General features: G+C 42.8%; 1 long non-coding RNA gene across 1 annotated transcript; it reads right to left on the bottom strand.

Moving 5' to 3' along the window:
• Positions 1-2,551: 2,551 nt before the first annotated feature.
• Positions 2,552-12,984, bottom strand: LOC148123557 (uncharacterized). The gene is made up of 3 exons (XR_015736785.1): positions 12,739-12,984; positions 10,873-11,033; positions 2,552-2,783 (listed from the first exon to the last, which is right to left on the bottom strand). It is a non-coding gene; the product is annotated as an uncharacterized LOC148123557 (long non-coding RNA).
• Positions 12,985-14,103: the final 1,119 nt, after the last annotated feature.

Here is a 14,103-nt window from a genome sequence, read left to right as displayed (position 1 = left end):
CAGTCTAAATGCCTAAGTTACACTTATTGACGTGCTTCATTCTTGGCTCCCTCGTGGGAAGTGTCTTATGCTAGGCATTTCACTGGATCCAGACACCTATGAAACTCGGCTGTGTTCTGTTCTCCCACAATCTCACGACTTGGCAAACGATGCTGGTATGAACTGGAGGGATACTTCTCATCTGAGAGGATGTATTGCTGGAAATGCAATTCCTTAGCTCAGAAATGTAATCCATTCTGCCAGGGGAGATTCCTGGCTTTTTACCATGCTGTGAGGGCTGCATATTTGAATCCTATCTGCATTCCACTGGTTGCTAACTATTCACACTATACCTGGGCAGCCATATGCTCTTGTAAATTAAACAAGAGTATGTAGTAAAATATACAACATAGAAGTCCTGGTAGGTGCCAAACACTGTGTGAGCTTGGATCCAAAGACCATGTGAGGACAGGTTTGTCCCTTTATGAAAGGGTGGAGGCCCGGGGGAGGGGTCGTTCGGTGGAACACTAGTGCGTAGGTAGAGAAGAGGGTGAATGTCAAAGTTTTCAAGAGATTGTCTGCTTGTAGATGCTGGCTGCTAAGGGCCCATGGAGAGGCAGAGGAAGGAACCATGATGACCTCCAGACTTGCTTTGGAAACTAGGAAAATGCAGAGTCACACAGAAGTGTGGATTGTATACTTGGGTTGTATATGTGCACATAAGGAAGAGTGAGTGTGTGCGGGACAGGTCTGGCACTGAGTTCAGTAGACTAATGGCTTGGAGCCTAAGAAAGGTAAGCCTTAAGTGTCCTAAATGCTTTAACTCTAGAATGTAGTACATACCTCACTTTATGACACAGTCATAAAATGTCAATGATTAAAAGGCCAGCTTTTGTTTTCTGTTTACCATAGATGAGGTCCAGTGTGTACAATTCCTGCATTTGAAGCTCTTGTGATGATGGGAAACTGTACAAATGTAGACCATTAGGGCAACTGAGGACACACAGAGTGTAAGCACGGAGAAACGTGGACTTTAGAAAAGCCCCAAGGGAGCTTTCCTCTACCATCTTCATCACTGAACAGCTCCCAAGTGGCGGAGCCCGTGTAAGTCACCCACACCTCTCAGGAGCTGGAGATAGAGCCTCACTACCGTCTATATTTTTTGTACAGACAGACAAGGATTCAGCAGACTCTGGCATTCTCTCCTGACTCAGCTGTTCCTGGGGATGGGTGGGCATTTGACCATGCCAGACCAAAGCGTTCCATCTATCTGGATTCACCTTTCCCTGAACAGAGCATCTCAGAGCTGTGGAGTCCCCGAAAGTCCATAAGAATGATGCTTGAATTAAAAATGAAAACAAGTAGACAGTGAGAAGGAATTAGATTCTTGTTCTGCCAGTGGCTTTGTATCTTGCGCTGGACCGACGGGCAGGAACGGTAAGTGATGCTCAATTTTTCTCTAGCAGTCTTGGTCCCCACTGTATTAAACACAAGTCAGAGGGATGACCCTTGAAAGTCTTTCTGGGAAAAGAAGCTGAAATCAAATGCCCCCGGACCTCATCCCTGTTTTACAGTTTCTATCTTTCGACAAATAATGCAACATATTATTAAGAAGGAACTTGAAGTAATAATGAGTACTTATAGTTGGATGAAACTTTGGAACTTTCTCATGATTTTGAGTTTCTTTTTCTGGTTTAGACAAACTCCTTCCCATGGAGGGTGGGGGGAAGCATCCTTCAAGAAGAAATAAAGAGAACAGTTCAACCGAGGGCTACATTCCATGTGCAAAGGGAATGCGCTCTCCACACAGCTTTGCTTGTGCACCACACATTGTTCAGCTAAGATTCTGAGTGGCCACCAGGTCATCTCATGTCAGAGCACACAACTTGTCACCGCTAAAGGAAACCTAGCGAGGAAGTGCTCACTGCTGCCTTGTATCCTAGTCTGTTTGGGCCGCTGTGACAAAACAGAGCTGAGACAATGTGTGCGAGACAGAAGCGGTCACTCATGGTTCTTGAGGCCAGAAGCCCAAGACCAAGGTTCCAGTAAATTCTTGAGGTTGGCTGAGCTCTTTTTCTCTGCTTAAAAGATGGCAATTTTCCCTCGTGGGAGGCTAAGGCTGGAGGACATGTGTTTGAGACCAGCTTGGGCTACACGGGAATTACCTTAGGGCACGTTTTTGTTGAACCCCCACACACATTGATAGATTTTCTATAGTCATCTAATTTTTTTCCTTCTTCTTTATAATCTCCTGTAATTTCCAAAATTTACTCACCAATCACTTTTAGAGATTAAATCGAGAAGATATTTTATGGATCTTATTTTGTTAAAAAGCTAAAGTTGGGGCTGAGGGAGATGATTCCGTGAGAACTTCCGTGCCAGCATGAGGCGTGGAGAGCGGAACCCCAGCATCCAAGTCAAAACGGAGCAGGGCGGTGCACACCGGGAATCCTTGGGCTGGGGAGGGTGGTGCACACCGGGAATCCTAGTGCTGGGGAGGGTGGTGCACACCGGGAATCCTAATGCGGCGGAGGGCGGTGCACACCAGGAATCCTAGTGCTGGGGTGGGTGGTGCACACCAGGAATCCTAGTGCTGGGGAGGGCGGTGCACACCAGGAATCCTAGTGCTGGGGAGGGTGGTGCACACCGGGAATCCTAGTGCTGAGGAGGGTGGTGCACACCAGGAATCCTAGTGCTGGGGAGGTTAGTAGTGCACATTTGGAACTCTAATGCTGAGGAGGTGGAGGAGGCAGAAGGATTGCTGGAGCCCAGTTGAATCCATGAACTCTAGGTCCAGAGAGATCCTGTCTCAAAAAACAAGGAGAAGAGCAAATGAAGAAAACACCTGGCATTGACCTCTGACCTTCACACACAAGCACACACACACACATAATCATATAACCTAACAGCTAATATTTCTCTCTCTCTCTCTCTTTCTCTCTCTTTATCTCTCTTTCTCTCTCTCTCTTTATCTCTCTCTCTCTCTCTCTCTCTCTCTCTCTCTCACACACACACACACAAACTGTTTTATTTTCAACAGCTTAAAAGTTGCTATTTACTCTAATGCTATCTGTGTGTACTTAACTGGAGGAAGACCACTGGAGTTCAATAGCAAATGTAGGGCAGGCTTTAGGGACTCCCCAGAGAAAGACCTCTGGAAGATTTGTCTTATTAGAACTGAGTCCTGGCAAGAAAGAAATCAGCCAGTAGGGATCAGGAATAGAAAATTTCAGGCAAAACCAGTGGTAATTTTGGTACCTTGGAAGCGATGCTGCTGAGACCATCTGAGGAAGGATACTGAGGAGCATCTGTGGTGGGTGGGGGGACACCTGAGATGAGGGTGGAGGTAGACAGAACCAGTCCACCTAGACTTGACTTGGTAGACTTTTCTGTAAAAGGCCAGAGAAGAAATGAGGTTTTATGGTCATGCGTCCTCCTGGGAAGTGTTCCCGCCACTGAGAGCAGACGCAGACACTATGGAGGGTAATGACCATGGCTAGGCATCACTAAACTGTGCTGCTTGATAAAATATGTGAGTTTGGTACAAGTTCATGAGTCACGAACCCCTCCTTTAAATGTTTTCAACTATTTGATAGTTGAAAATTCATAGGCTGGGTGGTGGTGGCACATGCCTTTAATTCAGCACTTGGGGGTTTGAGGCTAGTCTTGAAGATGGACACTTAAAAGAAATCCCACACTAGCTCAGAATTGAGAATAATAGACAGCTATTTATTTAGGGGTAGACACAAATCAGAATTCTTCGCTGGACCGGAGAACAGAAAATCCCACAGCTGGAAAAGAGAGCAGATGTGTGTTTTACATCGGCATAAATCACGTAAGAGACCACACCCCACTGGGTGATTAACTTAAAGGCTATTGGCTGGCTGTAAGATTTCCTACAACACAGCCTGGTCTACAGAGCTAGTTCTAGGACTGCCAGAAATGTTACACAGTGAAAACCTGTCTTGAAAAAACAAAACAAAAGAAAACAAAAAAGAAAAGAAAATTCATTCTACAGGATGCCCACAAACAGGGCAGAATTTGCCCTCCCAGGCTTTAGTTTGTGGACACCAATTCTAAAACCATGACAAAAGAAAAGATTCCTCTCCCTAAACCTCCTTTATAAAGTCACATTGGAAGTCTGTAGGGGAAGACTTTCAGACTGAATGAAGACAGAGGCCCTTAAAGTCAGGAGCCATGATGACGCACTAGGTGATGCTAGTAGCAGGCTTGGCAGCTGCCTCAGCACAGGAGGGAACCTTACAAGAAATCAGCTTCCCCTTTCATGCACCTGGCCAGGTGCCAGACCCTGTGATTTCACCTGTCTACCATATCCTCTTCATCCGAGATGGAGTACAAACCTTCCCCTTCTCTCAGACTCCCCTACATCTGGCTCGAAAGATGTTTGGAACTCTTGCATTCTAGTCCTTTCTCGCTCCGGGCATTATCTCCAGGAAGCTCCAGCATCTGGGGAGATTAATAGCCCCACCTGCTGAAAGAATCAAATTCTTTCCAACTGTAATTCATCAGATCATTCGGCTAACGCATGTGAAAATAGAAAGCTGAGCTGGAAGAAAGGAGCCGAGGGATGATACATTAAGAGTGGGGTGAAGCAAAGGAGACCAAGGGTACAGCGCCTTCCTTTGAGGTCACTGTGGTATGACACACGGCAGGGGCGAAGTGGCATGAATAGTGGCTCTTGGGAGATGAATTGTGTTCACACGAAAATTGTGTTCAACACTTTTGGGTTGAACCCTCAGCACCCCAGAATGTCAATGTATTTGGAGACAGTCTTAAGAGAGGACTGAGTTTTCTGTCCTGCCCGGTTCCCACAGTTGTTAAGTCCCAAGGAACGCACACAGAGGTCTACGTTAATTATATACTGATTGGCTTAGTATCTTAGGCTTCTGGGATACTGTTGATAGGGCAGAACTTAGGTAGGCAGGGAAGGCAGAACTGAATGCTGGGAGGAAGAAGGGCGGGTGCATGTTTACAGCTGCTTTTACAGCATATGAGACCACGCCCAAGTGGGCTGGTATCTTAAAGGCTATTGGCTGAAGGAGCAGAATGTGCTTCCACAGCACATCCCTCCATTTGAAAACTGATCTTTTGCTTTTTTTTTTCTTTAAATCAAACAAAGCATGTGGAAGCATGGTGAGTGAGTTGAGCCCTACCTACTTTGACAACCACATAGAGGTCCATACTTACGACCACATAGGGTAAGTCCATACTGGAGGGAAAGGAGACCGCGAACCTGGGTGGGTTGCTTCCCTATGCTGTATTGACCAGGTCTGTCTCCTCTGGTATTCTTGGCTTTGTACTGTGAGAGCTGACCTCAATGCCTACATCATCCTAGCACTCACTCCCTGCTCTCTGATTGGCTGCCCCATGGCGTGTAGGCAGAGAAAGATGTCTGGGTCTTCATCTTCTCATGCTTCTGTATCATGCTTCTGGACATTTGCTGTCTAGAGAAGTGGCTCTCATCCAGCCTAATGCTACGATCCTTTAATATAGTTCCTCATGTTGTGGTGACCCTCAACCATAAAATTTTTATTACTACTCCATAACTAATTTTGATACTATATGAATCATAATGTAAAAATCTATTATACAAAGTATCTGATATGTGACCCCTTTGAAAGGGTTTGAACCCCTAAAGGGGCCGTGTCCCACAGGTTGAGAAACACTGGTCTAGCGCCCTGGTGGTTGTCTATGTATGTTCCACTTTGGTCCTATAATCCCAGGGTTGGGAATGGTTGCTGTCTTCCCTTCACTTTCAAGCTACCCACAACTTTGATTACTCAGTTCTCAGCGAACACTTTATTGGGCCGCTGACCTCTTGGTTCAGAGGACATTTGCTCTTACATTATACACTGATTAACCGTGTGTTCTAGTACTTGAACACTGTTTCTTTTTCTGTCTCCATCATGAACCTCTAAGTGGGCTCTTGTATCTTTTGGATCATTCCTTTATATGTGTTCTGGAGGTTCCACTCACCCTTGAGCTGGGAGAGCCAAGTGTGGAAGGGAAACAGGAACAGATGTATCCAATCACTTGCTGGGACGGTTTAAAAACAGGCCCCGTAGAAGAAGAAAGGGTAGGTCCCCCTCATTTAAAGTGCTTGAACTTTTCTGTGTTGCAAATATTTTTGTCAGGCTGATATTAAGTCACAAGTGTGATATTACTAAACACAGTTTGGGAGGGGAGGCTGCCTAACCATCAGCCCTTGACAGCTGATAGGAGCTGGTTCCAGGATGTCGCTGTTTATGTATAGGTAGGGCGGATTAAGACGAGGACATTTTCATCACTGTGGGGACTGGATAGGTTGAAATATTATGGTAAAGAAGTTTGTCGGTCACCACGGCACAATGCAGAGGTCTTAGTCCGCAGGTGCACAGGCATGGGAAGCACAGGTGTGTTTGGCCCAGCTGCTGCAGAGCCACTTCAGGTTCCAAAGGTGAAACGCGGGCTGTCTTGTGATCCTAGAATCCCAACACGTGACAGTTTCTCAACTGGTGAGCGTGTTGGCTTGTTAGCTGCAAAGAAAGTCTCAGGTAGAGACTCAAGCTTGTTTTTATTCTTTCTCAGATCAGATTTACGTCTAATTAGCATCACCAATGGGGTGTGAACATATCAGAGAAAGGCGTTGGAACAGCTAATGTGACAGCATTGTCATGTTCTAAATACATTCCACAAATGAGATTAAAACTAGCCCAAATTTGGAATTTCAGAGTCAGAGCCATTAGCAAAATGAGCAAAAAGTTCAGGCATTTCTGCAGATATTAAAGAACTTTTAGCCACCCCCAAAACGACCATTATGAACATGAGCAGGTTCCAAAATCCATCAGAGAATTTCTGGGGTGAATGGAATACTCAAAGTTATTGCAGAAAATTAGTTAAGTTTCAAGCTAAAAGCATTTTATAAAAAATCAGATCAAGTGTCCACCATGATTCTGTACATTTGTGTTTGAATGAACAGTCCAAAAGCTAGCGGAGGGGGGCTCGAGATGGCTGAGCCCCAGAGCACTGGACACTTTTGCAGAGGACCTGGGTTTGGTTCTCAGCACCTACATGGTGGCTCACAACCATCTGTAGCTCCAGTTCCAGGGGATCTGATGCTTTTCTGACTTCTGGAGATATCAAGCATGCATGTGGTGAGTGTACGTACAGGCATGCAAAACACTCGTGTGTGTGTGTATGTGTGTGTGTGTGTCTGTGTGTGTATGTGTGTGTTTTAAAAATTAAATATTGGAAAAGCCAGGAAAAACCTGAAATAGGAATCTATTTTTAAACCTATATGCACATTGTCTTTCTGCAATTATATAGTACCTAAAATCCAGTAGTAGAACCTGGTGGTAGATGGAGGCTGGAGCTCTAGGCTGGATCAGCTCTCTGTGTAGCAGTACAGAAATTATCAGCATTAAAAGTGATTACCAGTTACCTGCCCTTTGTCATCACTAATGTGTGCTAATACTAAACCATCTCTGTGATGGAATAGTCCTTGAAGAAAATCTGTTGTTGGTCTAAGCATACACAAGTTTCAATAATATATGTGCAGCCACAAGTGTGTGTGTGTGTGTGTGTGTGTGTTATATTCATATATTACTTGTCTTTTAGTAAACATTGTATTTTATACAGATACTAATTTGGAAAATTCCCATCTATCCAGTTGACTCTCAATAAAACAATGATTTAGTTGCTTATGCCTCTTTCTGGGACAAGCTCATAATATTTCAAGTTTGCTACTGATACAGTTAATATCTTCAATCCTTTAGGAAACTCTTGCACTTAAGTAGTAGGTTAAAATAAACAGTATGGTGTAGAGATTTTAAAGATGAAGTAAAGAACATGAGTTATGTCTATTTTTCATGCCCCCTTTGAGTTTAGATTCTAAACAATGAAGCAGTGCTAGTTGCGGGGTATATGTTACTTAGTGCAGATCCGATTCCTGTACAGCATGTTCTTCTGAATTTGATTAGTTCTTTTAAGTAGAAATTCTTAGTTTTGTTTTAAAATTAAATTTAAACAATAAAACTGGATCAATAGCATGAACTAACTATTGCCTGGATTTTAACTCTAACAGATTTCGTTCCTCTCTTATTAATTTTTCTGCATTGTTCCACAAGCAGAGCTCAGTGGAAGGGAAGTTTAACCGGCTGCATTTGCTCTCTGTATGTGTGCATGCATGTGTGCACATGTGTAGGACGCATGTGAGTGGTAGGAAGTGGGCATGCACCGTGGTGGGCTTGTGGAAGTCGGAGGACAACCTTATGACGTTCATTCTCTCCTCCCATCTTTAAGTGATTTCTAGGGATTGAACTCAGGTCATTGGATTTGTGCACTACCTGTTGAGCCATCTTGCCAGACATATTTTTCTCTTATTATTTATCTGTTTTCATGTTTTGTTTGCAACTATATTGTAGGTATAAGTGCTAGGTAAATTGTTTTTATGTAAATAGAGTAAGTATCAATAATTTGAGAAATCCATGTTGCATACCTTTATGTCAACTCCCTCAGTGAGTCTGCCTTGTAACTACACTGTTTTGTACACAATTTAAAAGAAAACCATCCATAGAAACCACTAAGATATACCCTAAGGGCCTTCAGGTTCGACAGGTTCCGACATCAGAGAAACATGTGTTTAGAGCCTATTGAAGAAGATGGTGACCACCAGAGTTACTTAACTTCCTAGAGCGGCTACTGCAGGCTTAGGGACTGAACGAATACCCCCAACACACTGCAATGTCAAAGAGTCAAAGGCCAGGAGAAGATGAAACCAGAAGCTATTTGTCTAGCCCAGCTGGTAAATATCACACATACACACACACACACACACACACACACACACACACACACACAATACACACACACATATGTTGGAAAGGAGCCAGTGCTTATTGGTTCCTGGTCGTCTGGCTAGCTTATACCTGAAATAATCACACAGAAACTATATTAATTAAATCACGGCTTGGCCCATTAGCTCTAGCTTCTTATTGGCTAACTCTTATATTAATTTAACCTATTTCTATTAACCTGTATATCACCACATGACCCTGGCTTACCGGCAAAGTTTTGGCATGTCTGACTCTAGCGGCTCCATGACATCTCTCTGACTCCACCCTTCTTTCTCCCAGCATTCAGCTTAGTTTTCCCTGTCTAGCTAAGTTCTGCCTCGCTATAGGTCCAAAGCAGTTTCTTTATTCATTAATGGTAATTACAGAACAGAGAGAGGACTCCCACATCACACACACACAGGCATGCACAAATGTCCAAACACACACACACATTTTGTTAAGATGGCATCTTTTCTTCCTTTGGTAGTATTGTTATCCATTATGAACCCTGTCCATCTTATTTATCATAATTAATCATGATTCCCATATGAGCAGTAGAAGAAGCTCGGGTGTCGCATTGCAGAAAATACCAGCCCCAATGCATTCTGTTATTTCTTATAGACAGTAATGTCTAGAGATAGAATTTGTCCCTGCAGTCCTACCATCGGCCAATAAAACAAAAATGTCTCTGCCAGCAGATTTCAAACTTGCCTATTCAGTGTCTTAGGGTTCAGAGTGAAAAATCACTTTTCATGTTCTTGGTGAGGACAGACGGTACAACAGGGCTCAGCTATGCTCAAAAGCAGGTTTTAAAAATAACAATCAAAATTGTGTATGAAGGGAGGGAAAGGTCGAGACTGTTAAAAACTGTTATTGTTCCTTCTTCTGAGGAGCCTGTATCCGTGAAAGCCACATGCTGCACCCCCAATGAGAGGTGGCGCCGGCTGTGTTCCTAACTTAATGTGCTCAGTTTAGCCCCACACAGAATATGTTTTACTTCTAGGAGTTATGTCTCCCAGATGGGGTAGCTTGGACCTTTAATTCCAGACTCAGGTAGCTGATGCCCAATAACTGCTGTGAATTCTGGGACAGATTACAGTGGAAGTGTCTGTCTTAAAAAGAATCTATGAGAAGATATTGAGAAAAAGTTTCTAAGGTGTGGGCAAAGGATGGGGAAAATTTTTCCAGTCTTCAGGAGGAATAATGGATTTCTCGGGGCTCTTTCCCAAGTAATCTTTGGATTTAGAAGTTCAGAACGGAGTTGTATTTTTTTTTTTAATCAGGTAAATTTCAGACAAGATCAGGTATTCATTTTCTAGGTCAAATCTGCACTAATAGAGGCTACATTTGGTTGTTCTCAGACGCCTCTCAGGGCCAAAGTGGCATCTTCTCTGTAGCCTTTATGGGATAGAAATTTACCAGGTATAGGAACAATTTGGCGCAGTGTTCAGATCAAGCTGGTAACTAGCGCGCATTTTTGAAGGCCCGTTCACTGTACAGGTTGGTGTCTGTGCTGGGATGACAAACGAGAAATTAACAGGCATATGCTCTTCCTTCCGTGTGAGCATAGTGCAGTTGGATGGGAGAGTTGGAGGAGTTATCAAAGCTGTGCTCGAGAACAAAGCTCGGTTTCCATTTCCTAAGTGTAAGACAGAGTTCGGGTAGCATCCCAGGAGACTGCTGTGTCTAGTCCCTCACTTGTTTCTGCTCTGCTCTATCTCCCTAGACAGGGTCAGTGCCTCCCAAGGCAGGCTAGGAATGAGAAGAGAGCTTGGGAATGGAAGGGCCAGGATGAAAAACGGCATATTTTGGAACATTTTGTTTTTAACATGGAGATCTGAAAATGGAGCAGCCTGGCGCCAAATTGTCCATTTAAGGCCCAGAGAGCACGGAATTTGGGGAGAAGGTCTCCTTTTGTCCTCTTCCCTTGCTCTCACAAACGACTGTCACATGTAGAAGTAGGTTGGTAAAGGGTCCCACAGTACACGGAACAATATTTAGAAGTGTTTAAGGAACTTGGTAAACTCTAGAGAAACGAGTTTTGTATTACAAAGCTTACATAGTAAGTGACTGATGAACGACGTCATGATGAATCGGATTGGCCAGTTCTGTCTTCTGGTTCATTCACATTTGGCACGTTTGAACTTTTAGTGGCTCCGTGAGAATGCACCGAAACAGATGCAATCGGATTTGCTCTTGGCCAAGATCGAGTGGAAAAGCCTTCAGAAAAACAGACTAAGTTTATTTTTGATGTGTGATGAACCCTCCCTGAGCTCCACGGTGTCAGAGGATTGCTATTTATTTATCATAGACATACCAGTGCTGCTGCTGGGGAACCTTTTGGGAAGCTGTGATGGTTTGGGGCTGTTGTAGTACAATATTGCTGGGATACAGAGAGAGACAGAGACAGAGAGATGGTGAAGAATGTTACAAGGCTCCTTTTCAAGTTATTAAGAGAAATCTAAATCAGTCTATATGGTTTGCAATGAGATTTTTTTTAGCATTTATGAATTTTCCTCGTTGATTGGTTTCTCACACACATAAATCTCAGAAGTTAAATAAGCAATCTTTAATGGAATGTTTTAATACCATAGAAATGTTCTATGGCCACACTGTCAGATAAGTACCCGTTAGATACAGGTCACTTTTAAGCACTTGAAATGTGGCTAGTGGGACTGAAAAATCTAATCTTTAATTAATTTTGGCTCGAATAGTCCCATGAGGCTATGATCTATTGCAATTGAACAGTGCCCAGCTAATCTCTTAATTCAATTTTCCCTGCAAAGTTGATGTTGAAAGTAATTCATAAAATAGCCATAACAGCAATAAAAATATGCACACATTTTATATAACATGCTATAAAAGTTAGCCATGGCTGACTTTCTTCTGATTGTCCTAGTTACCTTTTTATGCAACAGTGCTTTGGTTCCCCAGTTATGTATGCATCCCTTGAGGGAAGCTCTTGGGATTTACATTTGTGCACCCTGTACTATGCATATATACTAGTAAATACACTAATAAATATTGGCCGGGTAGTGGTGGCACACACCTTTAATCTCAGCCCTCGGGAGGCAGAGGCAGGCAGATCTCTGTGAGTTCAAGGCCAGCCTGGTCTACAGGAGCTAGTTCAAGGACAGCTAGGGCTGTTGCACCCTGTCTTGAATCCCCCCCAAAAAAACCCAAAACTAAAAACAGAAACAAAAAAAAACCCAAAACCAACCAACCAACCAACCCAAGCAAACTATTGATTCCCTACAATGACACTCATTCATTTGTGCAGAAGACGCAGCTGACCTCATTGTTTGTAGATAGATCTAATTGTGAAGGTTTATTTGTAACTGCCCCAATCAGCATCACATTGGCTCTGCAGTTACTCACATACATGTGCAGGGGGCTGGCAAATTTGAATTGCATGTTACATGTGCTCCCAACTTACGTCCAACAAGCACATACACTGCTTTGCTGTTTTAGGTCTCACGGATCAACACATGACCTTTACACAGCACACACAACTTATTTGATGCCACGTTTTTTTGGCTGCACTTCTCTATATTCTTTAATATTTAAACATTAAAATGTCTCTAAGCACAGTGCTGGTGTTGCCTGGTATTCCAAAGCCCAAGAAAGCTATGGTGTACCTTGGAGAGAAAAAAAAATGGATTTGCTAGATTAGCCAAACTTCATTCAGGCATTAGTCTCAGAGCTGCCGTAAGGAGTCTTTAGAGACAGCAATGTAAAACAAGGTTATACACAGATGGATTAACACAATACCTCAACTAGAGGCTATCAGGGACCTAAGCCGGTATTTCTCTTTAGAAGCAACACTTCAACGTTTGCTGACTTAGTATTTGTAGATATTTTATAGACTATAACCACAGTGACTAGTCAGAGTCTGTCGCACATGAATGCACACACACAGACACACCTAGAGCATATGAACAAGTCCGTTGCTTTCCAAGCCTGGTGCATCTGTGCGTCTGGAGGACTGGGTCCAGCTGGTGGCTTACAGCAGTGGTCCTGAAGAGAGAACGATTCTAATGGAATTCTTGCACTGTTGGCCTGGTTGCTGCACCATCCATTTCATTTGTATGTTCCTTCCCACTTCTTGGGATTCCCACCCTGCACACTTGATCTTCTCCCAAAGGTTTCCGTGATGCTGAGCAAGTTAAAAGAACACCTGAATGGTAATACAGAATTCAGAGACCTGCCTGGCCGCTTTCCAGAGTTTGGGTTCTTCCATACAAGGTTTATGACAAAGATACATGCCATGTGCCAACAATGGCTCTTTCTTCAGTTTAGCGCTAGTCAGTTTTACGTCTCCCTGAGGGAGGTAGGACTTAATGGCCCTTGATTTCTGTAGATGTCTCACTGGCCAGTAACAGTGAGAATGGGGCTCCTCTAGTCTTCCATTTTGTAAAAACAACCACGCAGAACTAGTTTCATTGGGATAAATCATGTCCTCATTTTTGTTTGTCCCAGGAAGCCACATCTTTGAAAGGCGGTCATTCAGGGGCCATAATGACTGTAGTATTTATGAGTTCTTTGGTCACAAACTAAGACTCTGACATTGAAATGAAGACACAGAACTAGTAAGAAGTGATAGTGCCATAGAAAAGAGCAAAATAAATATTTTCCCACCACCATTGTGCTCAGCAACCTGAATTAAACACACACACACACATGCACACACACACATGCACACACACACACGCACACATACACACACACACAATTGCATAGAAGCTTGATGCTTAGTGAAAGACATATAGTAACTTTTAAACAAAGTCAACTGGTGGCTTCAAGTAGCCAAACTTTAAAGGATTTTTGCATTTGAATAAACATATTTATTAGCCCCAGGAATTTCTAGAAAACCAACCCATTTTCTGAATTGCAATGATTGGAAACTGGCTTTTGCCATTCCACAGTTCACATTTAACACCTCACAGTGCAAATAGTTACATTTGAACAACTTGAAAGTGATCTCATTTTAATCTCTGTTTCCACTGTAAGAAGCAGCTTTGATATCATCTACACACACATATATATATATAATATATATAATATATATTATATATATAATATATATATAATATATATATGTTGTCACAATATCCTAACTCTAATTACTTAATAATATTAATTAGCCAAATGAAGTAAAAAAGAAAAAACCTTCAATCCATTTCTTTCTACCAACCATACTCTATTTGTTATAGGCATTTTTTTTCTTTGTAAAAAATTGTGTTTATCACTTTCACTAGTTTCATTTCAGGAGGGCATTTGTTACTTTGTT

This window comes from Myodes glareolus, chromosome 1 (genome assembly GCF_982192425.1).
Source record: "Myodes glareolus chromosome 1, mMyoGla1.1, whole genome shotgun sequence".
NCBI classification, from domain to species: Eukaryota; Metazoa; Chordata; class Mammalia; order Rodentia; family Cricetidae; genus Myodes; species Myodes glareolus.
The sequence above is the reverse complement of the archived record's forward strand: the minus strand, read 5'-3'. Positions and strand labels throughout refer to the sequence as shown.